Below are 15,904 nucleotides of genomic sequence, written 5' to 3' on the forward strand. Positions count from 1 at the left end.
GGCTGGGATCTTTTTCCCAGGAGTTTCAGAGGCTGAGGGGTGACCTTATAGAGGTTTATAAAATCGTGAGGGGCATATCCAAGGTCTTTTCCCCAAGGAAAGGAGTCCAAAATTAAAGGGCATAGCTTTAAGGTGAGAGGGGAAAGATTTCAAAGGAACCTAAGAGACAACATTTTCACACAGAGGGTGGTGCGTGTATGGAATGAGCTGCCAGAGGAGGTGGTACAGGCTGGTACAATTACAACATTTAAAAGGCATTTGGACGGATATGTGAATAGGAAGAGTTTAAGGGGATATGGGCCAAATGGTGACAAATGGGACTAGATTAATTTGGGATATCTGTTGAGCATGGACAAGTTGGACCAAAGGGTCTGTTTTCACTTTGTATAACTTAGAGTCATAGAGATGCACAGCATGGAAACAGATCCTTCAGTCCAACTCATCCATGCTGACCTGATATCTCAACCTAATCTAGTCCCATTTGCCAGTATGTGGCCCAAATCCTTCCAATCCCTTCCTATTCATATACCCATCCAAATGCCTTTTAAATGCTGTAATTGTACCAGCCTCCACCACTTCCTCTGTCACATCATTCCATACATGCACCACCCTCTGCAAGACAAAGTTGCCCCTTAGGTCTCTTTTATCTCTTTCTCCTCTCACCCTAAACCTGTGCCCTCTAGATCTGGACCCCTCCAACCCAGGGAAAAGACCTTGTCTATTTACACTATCCATGCCCTTTATGATTTTATAAACCTCTATAAGGTCACCCCTCAGCCTCCGGCGCTCCAGGAAAAACAGCCCCAGTCTATTCAGCCTCACCCCATAGCTCAAATCCTCCAACCCTGGCAACATCCTTGTAAATCTTTTCTGATCCATTTCAATTTTCACAACATCCTTCTAATAGGAAGGAGACCAGAATTGCAAGCAATATTCCAAAATTGGCCTAACCAACTTCCTGTACAGTCACAATATGACCTTCCAACCTCTATACTCAATGCTCTGACCAATAAAGGAAAGCATAGCAAACGCCTTCTTCACTATCCTATCTACTTGAAACTCTACTTGTAAAGATCCATGAACACAATGATTCTATGACTGTATCTGGTGTTAAATGTGGCATGTGACTGTCCCTTTCCTCAGGAGCAGCCTTTGAAGTATTTTCTTTAAGGCAATCTTAGTCCATTCACTACTTATTGCAAAAGGAAAATGAAGACTTTTCTAGGCTAAGGATTTTGCAGGCTAGGGCAGAATTTATTACCCATCCCTAATTGCTCAGAGGATGGTATAAGTTAACTACGTTGCTGTGATTCTGCAGTCATGTGTTGGCCAGACCTGGTAAGGAGAGCCGATTTCCTTCTCTAATGGACATTAGTAAACCAGATGGGACAATTGACACTAGTTATACGATCACCATTAGATGAGCATTTTACTCTGGACTTTTACTAAATTCAACTTGGATCATCTGCCATGGTGAAATTCAAACCTATGACCCAAGAATGTTAACCTGGACATCTGGATTATTAGTCCAGTGACATAACCGTGATGGCACTGCTGTCCTAATGTTACTCTCTGTAAATAGGATTCATGTCATGTCTATGACAGTAGCTTAGCCTGATAATATTGAAAATAAGTTATCAATGCGTGTTTAATAGAGTACAGCCAAGACATGGTGAATTATACATTCAATATGACAAGTCAGTGAATGCTCCATAGTCCTGCTATGAAAACACACAATATTGTAATTTGCTGCTTGTTTGTAACTTTACAGGGCAAAGAGAAATTAGCATAGGCCAAAGAAGATTGTTCCTGACAATCAAATCTTCCTCATGGTCCTCTGGTTATAAGAACTGGTGAGGTAATGGCTATATGAGATGGTTCACAGTCTCTTTTGGCACTTGCCTAACCTAACTCATCCATTGGTGATGCAGAGTTATCTAGATCAGCAGGATATGGCAGAACTGTCTGATATTAATCCAGTCTGTTCCACTCTTTCTGTCTCACATTTGATTCAAGATAAGTTTCCAAACTCAAATTCATGCTGTCATGTTGAATATTCATTTTCAATCTGTACCATCACCTGACATCACGCTGTCCCAATCTGTTGCTGAAATGTTCGCTCATGCCTTCGTTACTTTGAGAGTGACTCTTTCCTGGCTGCTCATACACATTGTACCCTCTGCACACTTGAAGGCATCCAAACTTTGCTGCGCATCTTAACTCACTTCAAGTCCTATTTCCCAAATACCCAAATACCCACATTGACACAAATCAAGCAGTATCTTGCAAGCTTTTATCCTTATTTTAAAGTCCTTCCATGGCTATGTTACTCCCTACCTCTGTAATCTCCTCCAGGTCCACAACCCTCTGGAGATACCTGTGCTCCTCTAATTCTGGCCCCTTGTACTTCCCTGGTTTTAAATGTTCTGCTATTGGTGGCCCTGCCTTTAGTTACCTAAGTCCCAAGCTCTGGAATTCCCTCCCTAAACCTATCTGCCTCTTTACATCACTTTCTTCCTTTAAGATACTCCTTAAAATCTCAGGGTTTTTTTTTGTTATCTGACCTTTATGTTGCTTTGTGTTATACTTTATTTTATAAACACAACCATCTACCATCTAGAAGGACAAGAGCAGAAGATACATGGGAATGTCATCATCTGCAAGTCCCTCTCCAAGCCACTCTCTATCCTGACTTGGAAATATATCGCTGTTCCTTCACTGTGACTGGCTCAAAATCCTGGAATTTCCTCCATAATGGTATTTGGGTCAACATACAGCACATGGACTGCTTTATTTCAAGTGGCAGCTCACCACCACCTTCTCTATAGAAACCAGGGATGGCAATAAATGCTGGCCAGCCAGCGACACCCACATCTCACGAATGAATAAAGAAACAATCATTTGTGTTGAGCTTTGGATGTTTTATTCTATTAAAGGTGTTATATCAATACAGGTTGTTATTAAATTGGTGAGCAGATGTCATCTTGAGAGACAGAAACATCATCCAAGGCCCACTGGAAACATCCCATTTTAGTCACTGACAACGATGACATGGTTAAGTCACTATTTCCACCACATCCCTGACAGCCATCAGACCTGTCCAATATAGAGGCGGCCATTTATTACATTGGAACCTTTGTCAAGAGTGTAAAACAGGTCTCAGGGATTCTCTCATGTCATTGCAGGCTTCTGCTCATAGACTTACTACAATCCGAAGAATCTTTCACAGGTAGGTGGTAAGTGGTCACATAAACCTGGGGAAACATGTGAATGAAGCCTTGTACCTATTTATAGATGTCCTCAGCATAGCCACACTCTCCATGGTCTCTCCACACTGGCCTCAATTTGCTTTGTGCCATTTCCAGCGATTATAGTAATCTCTGTTCCTGAGAAACATCTTTTATCCAAAATCGGGACTCTGATGTCCAGCTCCCTCTCCTCACCAGCTGAGGATAAACTTTGAAATGATCCTTCTAACAACAATTTGATGCTTCTGCATTCAAACTGCTTACCACCTAAGCTTCCTCATGCCTATATGACTCATCCACCTCTTTCAAACTATCTCCCAAATTTTCCCGATATGGATTTATGTCTCTGGTACTTTAAAAATTAGAGTGTTGTTCTTGTTGGGACAAGTCAGGATTGCAAAACGTCTATTTAATTAAATTAATTTTCGGGGTACTGTTACTACCAGCTGGGAGAAAAATGACAATTAGAACTACAGTGTTTTCATTCTATTTTTAGCTGTAAAAATAAAGCAAATAGGAGAAAAAAAAACTATCTTATGTCAAGATGAAGCCAAATGGATAACAAATTTAAAGGTGAGGTTTTGACTCAAACTCTTCTGTAATGTTAAAATTGGACTCAATTTATATTGTTAGTGTGGGAAAGCAGCATGCCTGAAGGACTGGGCTAATGGTGAGAGTATGTTTGGGTTGGGGAGATAGTTTGGAAGCTCTGGAGTGAAAGGAGGGTGGAGATGGCTAAGCTAGGAGTCGTGTTATGTAACATATACCTGAACAGAATAGATAACCTTGGCACAGACGTGGCCGCCAGTGTTTCACATTGACTCAGCTTTGTGGAATTTATCTAAAAAAGAGAAAAGAGAGAAGAAACAAATGCTGTTGCCATGGCAGCTCTTGTGGTATCACTTTATATTGCAGGTTTGCCTTGTCCATTGGCTGGATTTGAATAGGCTGGAAACAATATGGCAGGAAGAGTGCAGTATAAAGCCTGTGCGCGATCTGATCCTTTCAGCTGTTTCCTCATGATTCAAATGGCACAAGAATTAAAGTTGAAGAATTGACCTGTAAGTATTTTCTCTCCCATTCGTTGCGCACATTCTTCTCTTTTCAGATGAACATAAAGAGATTACCAATTTGAGGACAGTGTGCAGGGATTAAAAAGACGTGCATTTCTATCGTGCCATTCATGACTTCAGGATATTTCAAAAAGCTTAACAGTAATAGAGTCATAGAGATGTACAGCATTGAAACAGACCCTTCGATCCAACCCATCCATGCCAACCAGATATCCCAACCCAATCTAGTCCCACCTGCCAGCACCCGGCCCATATCCCTTCCTATTCATATACCCATCCAAATGCTTCTTAAACGTTGCAATTGTACCAGCCTCCACCACTTCCTAATTTTTTCAGTACAGTCAATAGTTGTTATTTAAGAAACACAACAAGTGCAGAAGCACATAATGGAATACCACATACAACAATGTGAACGACCATAATCTCATTGAATGGTGCAAACATGCTAAATAATCTGTTTCTGTTTGGAATGATCAGATGGCCTGACAGTGTGACATTGGGTGATGTATAAATATTTGTCAGGGTACAAAGAAATCTTCTGCTGTTCTTCAAAATAGTGTTAATGGCTATTATACATCCAGGTGAATACGTCCATTATGAAATACAAAATCTCAGACAATGCAATGCCCCCACAGTCCTTCGCTGGAGTTCTAGCCCGGATTTAGCCCTAACAGCTTAAGCATCGAACCCCATAACTTTCTGATTCATTTGTAAGAAAGCTGCCAACTGAGGTCTATGCATTAGCTGGCTACCTTTGGGCAAGTCTTTTCTTATGTATGAACCATGCAAGTAGGAACAAAGGATTAGAGAGAGAGAATAGGAATTGAGAATGTGAGTGAAAGATAAGGGGTGGCTGTGAAGTTTAATGGAGAGTTTCTGGCCAATCTGAACTGTACAAGAACGTGGCAATGAGATAACTGCATGCCATGCATTTTTGTCACATTACATTAAAATAGGGAGGTGTCTCACTTTTTGGCACACTTGCTGAATGAATTAAGTTGTTATTTTTCTTATTGTAATCCACTGTGTTGATCTATGCCATTGCCATTACAGAGCACTGCCATCTCCTGGCAAACAACCTCAGACAGTGGTTGCATGTGATTAGCTGTTGGAAAGTGGGTTTCCTTCTTCTGGCAACATTTAACGGCATGATGCCTCTCGCAGTTGATCAGTAAGTCAGGACATTGCAATGCTGGAGTGAGCATCAGTTGTGGGAAGGATTTCACTCTGATCATATATTGTTCTCTTGGACTACAAGAGCAAGGCAGCGGCCTAGTGGTTTATCACTGGATTATTAATCCACAGACCCAGGTAACGATCTGGGTACCTGGGCTTGAATCCTGCAGTAATTGAATATATACAAGGCTGAGTTAGGCACGTTTCTGACTGGCGATTACTCTGGCTCCAAACTCTTATATTCTTTCACTCACCTGAGTTGCTTATATGTCGCTGAGGGAGCTGAATTTCTCTTGTTTGAGAGACAACATGTACACTCATTTGAAAACACTGATTTGGTTGACCTGAAATACAGAGTGTGTTAATGGGATGGAATATAGGCTTGTAATACACTATCTGGTAGCTGTCATACTGGAGCCCAAGATTAAAATTACTCCCTTTCCCCCAGCCCCAACAGCCCCTTACTAAATACAAGCCTTTTTTCAATGCTGTGATTGTTCAAAGAGTGTTACAATGATCTTAAGTATTAATCAAAATATTTTCTCAAATATGCAAACATAGACAGTGAAGGCCTTTATAATTACCTCCTACCTTCCTCAACAAAATGTCCTTCTAATCCAACATATTAAAACATAACATTTTCCCAACTGCTGTTCTGAATTATGGGGTAATTTCACCACTCCTCCAACATTCCACGCTATCAGCAATGCTTTCTTTTGAATAAAAGGTTACAGTATTTTCAGTCAGACCGGAAAGCCAAAAAAATGTTTTAAGAGTGCTTTCAATGCTTTTGATAAAATAACTTATCCAAGGACTGTCTGTGTTGAATTAGCTAATCTTAACTTGTAGTGCCTACAAGTGGCATGGCAATGGGTATCATGCCTCAGGCTTGAGAATGTAATTAGTCTGATTGCTGTTGATGTACCACAGCTAGAATCTGCATGTGTGTGGGCTGTGGATGATGAGACAACAGACCCAGCTTTCATTCCCATGTTGGTGGCTAGAGTGTCCATTGTTGTGCATAACAGGAGGATAGGAATAATCACATTCTACTGAGGAAGGCTAGCAACTTTGGAACCAATCTCAAAAGGTGAGGAGAAAGTCAGAATGGAAAAGAAAATAACTCATCTAGAAGTTTCTTCCTGAGTGGAGGTGGGATGAGGATAACTTTAACCCACAGGATTGGGTGGAACGTCTGTTTTAATCCCCACCCAATATTAGTCGCTGTTTATTTGGAAGTAGATTGAACTCAGGTGAAATGTAAAACTAATATTACAGCCAAACCCACCCCAAAGGGTGGATTAGGTTAAAATTGCTTTTGCAATTCAAACCTTACATTGTTTTATATGCTGCATTGTTTAATCCAAACAAAAGAGTCTTTGTATATGATAGAATCTAGGCTGCAGTTAAATCTCATTAGAGAGAAAAAAAAATGTTTAATGACAGTATGACTTGGTAAACTACAGATCACAACTCCTTGAACACCAATTGAGTAGATTAGGTTAGATTACTTACAGTGTGGAAACAGGCCCTTCGGCCCAACAAGTCCACACCGACCCACCGAAGCGCAACCCACCCATACCCATACATTTACCCCTTACCTAACACTACGGGCAATTTAGCATGGCCAATTCACCTGGCCTGCGGGAGGAAACTGGAGCACCCGGAGGAAACCCACGCAGACACGGGGAGAATGTGCAAACTCCACACAGACAGTCGCCTGAGTCGGGAATTGAACCCGGGTCTCTGGCGCTGTGAGGCAGCAGTGCTAACCACTGTGCCACCGTGACAACACAAAATATGACAACATAGAACAAAGATAACAAAGGAACTTTGGAGAACATGGAAAAAAGGTTAGGTTTTTTAACAAAAATTGTAGGATGAATTTTCCACTCGAGTGGCATAGGCAATACAAGAAAGGTGGGAAAATGAGGCGAGAATGAGAAAATCAGATTCTTGACTTTGTGAAAAAGTTCGCAATTTTCCCCTTCATGTTTAAACAACAATTTCAGAATCCGGCTATTAAGTAGGGCGTATCTTTTTTCTCGGCAAGTGCATTTCATTATTAGTGCAACTTGTTTCTCTTATATGCCACTTTACAATTCTCTTCCCCTACTCTGAGAAACTAGATGGTGTCAATTCACAACATGAAAGTCAGAGAGTTAGCTTTCCACCTGCTTGATCAGGTCTTTATAAAATTCTGTCTTCACCATACCATCCCTACATGCTTTGTGGACGCTATCCTCTTCCATCCTTCATTCACTCAAGTTGGCATTGGTAAACCATCAATCTCACCACATCATCTTGCCTCCTCCTGATCCAACTGTCACACATCATATTGGCTCTTTGATACATGATTACCTGACTTTGAAGTTTTTTATGACTTCCATGTTTCCACTGGGTCACTTTTGATGCAGGGACATGCATGCTTCCCAGATAGATACACAGGATGCATCTGATGGTTCTTAGCTCACCTTCTTAATCACTCACTTTGTGATTACTTGCAGGCTGCTAGCTGTTATGGCGTCCATTGGTTTTTAGAGATTAGTTGTCACATTGAGGAAACCTGAACGGTCAAGGGTGTGGACATGTTGCTGTATGTCACTGTGTTACATCACTGACACACCCACAGCAGAAGCCAGCAACTCACCCAACAAACACTTTGCATGTGCTTCAACAGAATGGCCACATTAGAAAGTCAAAAGGAGGCAGATGTTAGTGGGGCAGGGGTAGGGGATAGGATTAAAAGTTAATTGAATTAGTCAGAGAAGGGACTAACCCAGTACTGGGTTTTTAAAAGTTAATTCAGGGAAATATGGGTGTCAATGGCTATGCCAGCACTTATTTCCCATCCCTAATTGCTCTGGACAAGGTTCTGGTGAATTGACTTTCTGAACCACTGCAATCCTTGGAATACCCACACTGTTGTTAAGAGTTCCAATTCACCCAGCGACAGTGAGGGAACTGCCATATAGTTCTAAGTCAGGATGGTGTGTAACTTGGAGGGGAATTTGCAGGTCATGATCTTCTGCCTGTGATCTTTCAGATTGCAGAAGTCATGGGTTTGGAAGGTGCTGTATAAAGAGCCTTGGTGAGTTATTGCAGTGCATCTTATAGATGATACACACTGCTGCCAATGTGCATCAGTGGTTGGGAGTGAATGTTGAATGTGGTGGAATGAGAACCAATATCATGGGCTACTTTGTCCTGGATGGTGTCAAGCTTTTTGGGTGTTTTTGGAGCTGTACCAATCCAGACAAGTGAAAAGCATTCCTCTGCACTCCTGATCTGTGCCCTGAAGGTGGTGGATTGGCATTGTGGAAACACATGGACCTCTTAGCATCTGACCACTCTTGTAGCCACAGTATGTATAGAACATAGAATATTACAGCACAGTACAGGCCCTTCAGCCCTTGATGTTGCACTGACCTGTAGAACCAATCTGAAGCCTATCTATCAGACACTGTTCCATTTTAATCCATATATTTATCCAATGAACATTTAAATGCCCTTAAAGTTGGCGAGTCTACTACTGTTGCAGGCATGGCATTCCATGCCCCTACTACTCTGAGTAAAGTAACTACCTCTGACATCTGTCCTATATACTGGATCAGTGGTGCTGGAAGAGCACAGCAATTCAGGCAGTATCCGAAAAGCTTCGAAATCGACGTTTCGGGCAAAAGCCCTTCATCAGGAATAAAAAGAGGGCTTTTGCCCGAAACGTCGATTTTGAAGCTCCTCGGATGCTGCCTGAATTGCTGTGCTCTTCCAGCACCACTGATCCAGAATCTGGTTTCCAGCATCTGCAGTCATTGTGTTTACCTCATCTGTCCTATATATATCACCCCACAATTTAAAGCAATATCCCCTCGTGCTAGCCATCACCATCTGAGGAAAAAGGCTCTCCCTGTCCACTCTGATTACCTTATATGTCTCAATTAAGTCACCTCTCAACCTTCTTCTCTCTAACAAAAACAACCTCAAGTCCCTCAGCCTTTCCTCATAAGACTTTCCCTCCATACCAGGCAACATTCTTGTAAATTGCCTCTGAGCCCTTTCCAAAGCTTCCACAACCTTTGCGTAATGCAGGGACCAGAACTGTATGAAATACTCCAACTGCAGCTGCACCAGAATTTTGTACAGCTACAGCATGATCTCATGGCTCCAAAGCGGCACGGTGGCACAGTGGTTAGCACTGCTGCTTCACAGCGCCAGAGACCCGGGTTCAATACCTGCCTCAGGCGACTGACTGTGTGGAGTTTGCACATTCTCCCCGTGTGTGCGTGGGTTTCCTCCGGGTGCTCCGGTTTTCTCCCACAGTCCAAAGATGTGTAGGTCAGGTGAATTGGCCATGCTAAATTGCCCGTAGTGTTACGTAAGGGGTAAATGTAGGGGTATGGGTGGGTTGCGCTTCGGCGGGGCGGTGTGGACTTGTTGGGCCGAAGGGCCTGTTTCCACACTCTAAGTAATCTAATCTCACTGCCTCTACCAATAAAAGCTAACACACCATATGCCTTCTTAACAATCCTATCAACCAGGGTGGCAACTTTCAGGGATCTATATACATGGACACCGAGATCTCTCTGCTCATCTACACACATTTCCACATTAAACTCCATTTGCAACCTCTCAGCTCAGCTCTGCAGTTTATCTATGTCCCTCTGTAACTGCAACATCCTTTGTCACTATCCACAACTCTATCGACCTTAGTGTCATCTACAAATTTTCTACCCATCCTTCTACGCCCTCATCTAGGTCATTTATAAAAATGATAAGCAGCAGTAGACCCAAAACCGATCCTTGTGGTACATCATCAAAAACTGAACTCCAGGATGAACACTTCCTATCAACCACCACCCTCTGTCTTCTTTCAGCTAGCCAATTTCTGAACCAAACCACTAAATCACCCTCAATCTCATGCCTCTGCATTTTGTGCAATTGTCTACCATGGGGAACCTTATTAAACACCTTATTGAAATCCATATTCACCACATCAACTGCTTATCCCTCATTTACCTGCTTGGTCACCTTCTCAAAGAATTCAGTATGGTTGTGAGGCATGACCTACCCTTCACAAAACCGTGTTGACTACCCCTAATCAACTTATTCCTTTCTAGATGATTATAAATCCTATTTCTTATAAGCTTTTCCAACACTTTACCTATAACTGAAGTAAGGCTCACTTGTCTATAATCACCTTGGTTGTCTCTACTCCCCCTCTTGATCAACAGAACAACATTTGCTATCCTCCAGTCTTCTGGCACCATTCCTGCAGACAATGATGACATAAAGATCAAAGCCAAAGGCTCTGCAATCTCCTTCCTGGAATCCCAGGGAATCCTAGGATAAATTCCATCCAGCCCAAGGGACCTATCTATTTTCACACTTTCCAGAATTGCTAACACCTCCTCCTTGTCCACCTCAATGCCATCTAGTCTAGTAGCCTGTATCTCAGTATTCTCATCGACAACATTGTCTTTTTCTAGTGTGAACACTGACAAAAAATATTCATTTAGTGCTTCTCCTATCTCCTCAGACTCCAGGCACAACTTCCCACCACTAACCTTGACTGGCCCTAATCTTACTCTTGGCATTCTTTTATTCCTGATATACATATAGAAAGCTTTAGGGTTTTCCTTGATCCTATCTGCCAATGACTTCTCATGTCCCCTCCTGGATCTTCTTAGCTCTCTCTTTTGGTCTTTCCTGGCTACCTTGTAACTCTGAAGCGCCCTAACTGAGCCTTCACATCTCATCCTAACATAAGCCTGCTTCTTCCTTTTGACAAGAGATTCAACTTCTTTAGTAAACCCCGGCTCCCGCGCTCTACAGCTTCCTCCCTGCCTGACAGGTAAATACTTATCAGAGACACGCAGTAGCTGTTCCTTGAATAAGCTTCACATTTCAATCATACCCATACCCTGCAGTTTCCTTCCCTATCCTATGCATCCTAAATCTTGCCTAATCGTATCATAATTGCCTTTCCCCAGCTATAACTCTTGCCCTGTGGTATATACCTATCCCTTTCTATCACTAAAGTAAACATAACCGAATTGTGTTGAGAGTGTGTTGCTGGCAGAACACAGGAGGTCAGGCAGTATCCGAGAAGCAGGAGAATCGACATTTCCAGCATAAACCTGTACGTCTACCAATGTCATCTATTACATCCATTGCACCCGGTGTGGTCCCCACTACATTAGGGAGACACGACGTCTTCTTGCGGATTGGTTCAGAGAACATCTCTGGGACACCTGCACCCACCAACCCCACTACCCTGTGGCTGAACACTTCAACTCCCCTTCCCACTCCATCAAGGACATGCAGGTCCTGGGCCTGCTCCACTGCCAAACCATTACCACCTGATGCCTGGAGGAAGAATGCCTCATATTCCGCCTTGGGACCCTGTAACCACACCGGATAAATGTGGATTTCAACAGCTTCCTCATTCCCCACCCCCCCACATTATCCCAGTCCCAAGCCTTCAACACAGCACTGCCCTCCTGACCTGTCCATCACTCCCCTCTCGGACCTATCACCTTCATCCACCTATTGCTGTCTCAGCTACTTTTCCCCAAACGCCACTTCCTCCCATTTATCTCTCAGCTCCGGCCCGCAAATCTCATTCCTGATGAAGGGCTTATTCCCAAAACGTCAGTTCTCCAGCTTCTCAGATGCTGCCTGACCTGCTGTTCTTTCTAAGCAACATACTCTCATCTCTGATCTCCAGCATCTGCAGTCCTCATTTCCTCCATAACCGAATTGTGATCACTATCACCAATGTGCTCACCTATCTCCAAATCTAACACCTGGCAGGGTTTATTACCCAGTACCAAATCCAATATGGCCTCACCCCTTGTTGGCCTGTCTGCGTACTGTGCCAGGAAACCCTCCTTCACACATTGGACAAAAACTGACCCATCTAAATTATTCGAAATATAGTATTTCCAGTCAATATTTGGAAAGTTAAAGTCTCTCATAACAACTACCCTGTTACTCTTACTCCTATCCAGAACCATCTTTGCATCTATTTGGAGACTTGTAGAAAACTCCCAACAGGGTGACCTCTCCTTTCATGTTTCTAACCTCAGCTCATACTACCTCAGTAGACGAGTCCTCAAACGTCCTTTCTGCCACCGTAATACTGTCCTTGACTAACAATGCCACACCTCCCCCTCTTTTACCATCTTCTCTGTTCTTACTGAAACATCTAAATCCTGGAACCTGCAACAACCATTCCTGTCCCTGCTCTATTCATGTCTCCAAAATGGCCACAATATCGAAGTCCCAAATATCAACCCATCTTATTCTGGATGCTCCGGGTGTTGAAGTAGACACACTTCAAACCACCTTCCTGCTTGCCAGTGCACTCTTGCAACATCACTACTCTCAATCTCCTGGACATTGGAACTAAATTTAGGTTGCCATGCCCCTGCTGAATTGGTTTAAATCGTCCTAAAGAGCATTAGCAAATATTCCCCCCATGATATTGCAACCTCTCTGGTTCAGGTGTAGACCATCCTGTTTGTAGAGGTCCCATCTACTTCAGAATGAGCTCCAATTATCCAGGGATCCGAAACCCTCCCTTCTGCACCATGCCTGTAGCCACGTGTTCAACTCCTCTCTCTCCCTGTTCCTTGCCTCACCAACACGTAGCACAAGCAACAACCCAGAGATCACAACCCTGTTTGTTCTTGTTCTAAGCTTCCATTCTAGCTTCCTGAATTTTTGCCTTAAATCCCCATCTCTCTTCTTACCTGTGTTGTTAGTGCATATGTGGACCATGACTTGAGGCTGCTCCCCCTCCCCTTCTAGGATCCTGAAAATATGGTCGAGACATCATGAACCCTGGCACCTGGAAGGCAACACATCAGCAGTGAGTCTCTCTTGTTCCCACCAATCTTCCTATCTGTCCCCCTAACTATGGAGTCCTCAATGATTCATGCTCTGCTCATCTTTCCCTTTCCCTTCTGAGCAAGAGGGATAGAGTCTGTGCCAGAGACCTGTACTCTATGGCTTACCCTTGGTAAGTTGTCTCCCTCAACAGCATCCAAAATGGTATACTTGTTATTGAGGGGAACAGCCACAGGGGATCTCTGCACTGTCTGCCTGTCCCCTTTCCATCCCTTGACTGTAACCCATCTGTCTTTTTCTTGTACTTGAGGTGTGTCTCCCTCCCTGTAACTCCTCTCAATAACCCCCTCTGCCTCCCGAATGATCTGAAGTTCATCCAGCTCCAGCTCCCTAACGTGGTTTTCAAGGAGCTGGAGTTGGATGCACTTCCCGCAGATGTAGTCAGCAGGGACTCTAGTGGTGACCTTTACCTCCCACATTCTGCAGTAGGAACATTCAACTGCCTTAACCACCATTCCCACTGTTCTAAATTCCCAAAGAGACTATTGAAAAATAAAGAATAAAAGAAAACTAATTACCTTACGAATCTGGCGCACAGAATCTTTTCTTGGTTAGAGGAGGAGAATGGGTGGGAGACGCTACCTAAGCAGTGTTTCGGGTAATGCAAACACCCAAATATATTACTTCACTTACTCAGCAGTCCCGTGTCTGGCTGGTTTATTTCACTCTCAGGTAAATGGTAACACTCAGGATGTAATTGTGGAAGGCTCAGCGATGAGAAGAGGGGTTCTCAGAGAGAATTCTTTCTTGATGGAGATGGTCAGCACCTGGCACATACGAAGCACGAATATTCTTACCACATGTCAGCCCCAGACTAGATGCTGTCCATCTATTACCGCGATGGACAAGGGCTGCTTCATTGTCTGAAGAGTCACGTGGTGATAAACATTGTGCAACCATTGGCAAATATCCTGGTTTCTGACTTTAAGATGGAGCCAAGGTCATTGATAAAGCAATTGAAGATGGTTTGGTCTAGGACACTAGCCTGATGAACTTCTGCAGAGATATCCTGGTGCTGAGATGATTGACCAACAACCAAAATCATCTATTTTTGTGCCTCATGTGGCTCTAACAATTGGACAGCTCTTCTTCGATTCCCATTTGCTCTGCTTTTACTAGGGATCCAAATCATCGGTTGCCATGCAAAGTCATGTGTTTGTTTGGTATGTTTTGGTCAGTTATATGTAATTATTATTGACAATCCTGGCCACTCCAATGAAGTCTGATGAAAAGTCATGGCCCATAACTGTTGCTGTGTTTCTCTTGAACATTTCAAATTCCCAGACTTTGCATGTTTTTATTTTGTTAGTTAGGTACTTTCAGGTATCTCAGTTGATTTGTATATGAAGAACAATCTCTATTGGAATAAGTTGCCAGCTTCTAAACTTAGATTTTATGTTTTCTTCTGCACTTCATGGCAAACCATTCTCTAACAAGAGTGAATCTAACAATTGTCGCTTGACATTCAATGGCATAACCATTGGAGATACTATTGGGGTTACCATTGATCAGAAATTGGACTGGATCAGCCATGTTAGTACTGTGGATACAAAAGGCTGTGTATTCTGCGCCACCTGACTCCCCAAGCCCTTTTCATTATCTCCAAGGTACAAGTTAGGAGGACAATGGTAATATTCTCCACTTCGTTGGGCAAATGCAGCTCTATCAACATTGAAGAAGGTCTACACCATCCAGAGCAAATTATTCCACCTGACTGGTACCTATTCCAACACCATAACTTTCACTCACTGTTGTAAAGTGGTACCAGTGTGTACCATTGACAAGATGTACTGAATCAACTCACCAAGGCTGCTGTGGTTCTGTTTGCCGAGCTGGAAGTTTTTGTTGCAAACGTTTCGTCCCCTGGCTAGGCGACATCATCAGTGCTTGGGAGCCTCCTGCGAAACGCTTCTTTGATGTTTCCTCCGGTGTTTATAGTGGACTGTCCCTGCCGCTTCTGGTTGTCAGTTTCAGCTGTCCGCTGTAGGTGGTTGGTATATTGGGTCCAGGTCGATGTGTTTGTTGATGGAGTTTGTGGATGAATGCCATGCCTCTAGGAATTCCCTGGCTGTTCTCTGTCTGGCTTGCCCTATGATAGTAGTGTTGTCCCAGTCGAATTCAACTAGCCACGAAACGACACGACCAACTATCCTGAGCAGCCACACACGCAGACAACAAGCAACATGAATTCGACTGGGACAACACTACTATCATAGGGCAAGCCAGACAGAGAACAGCCAGGAAATTCCTACAGGCATGGCATTCATCCACAAACTCCATCAACAAACACATCGACCTGGACCCAATATACCAACCACTACAGCGGACAGCTGAAACTGACAACCGGAAGCGGCAGGAACAGACCACTATAAACACCGGAGGAAACATCAAAGAAGCGCTTCGCAGGAGGCTCCCAAACACTGATGATGTCGCCCAGCCAGGGGACGAAACGTTTGCAACAAAAACTTCCAACTCGGCGAACAGAACCACAACAAC

General features: G+C 43.3%; 1 long non-coding RNA gene across 1 annotated transcript in view; it reads left to right on the forward strand.

Annotated features, from left to right (window-relative positions):
* The first annotated feature begins 3,183 nt into the window (after positions 1–3,183).
* LOC122555356 overlaps positions 3,184–15,904 on the forward strand; it is a 53,429-nt gene continuing 40,708 nt past the window's right edge. The window contains exons 1-2 of the long non-coding RNA XR_006313244.1: positions 3,184–3,229; positions 4,164–4,309. This is a non-coding gene — a long non-coding RNA (uncharacterized LOC122555356). The remainder of the gene's footprint in view (positions 3,230–4,163; positions 4,310–15,904) is intronic.

The sequence above is a fragment of the Chiloscyllium plagiosum genome, chromosome 12 (assembly GCF_004010195.1).
Source record: "Chiloscyllium plagiosum isolate BGI_BamShark_2017 chromosome 12, ASM401019v2, whole genome shotgun sequence".
NCBI lineage: Eukaryota > Metazoa > Chordata > Chondrichthyes > Orectolobiformes > Hemiscylliidae > Chiloscyllium > Chiloscyllium plagiosum.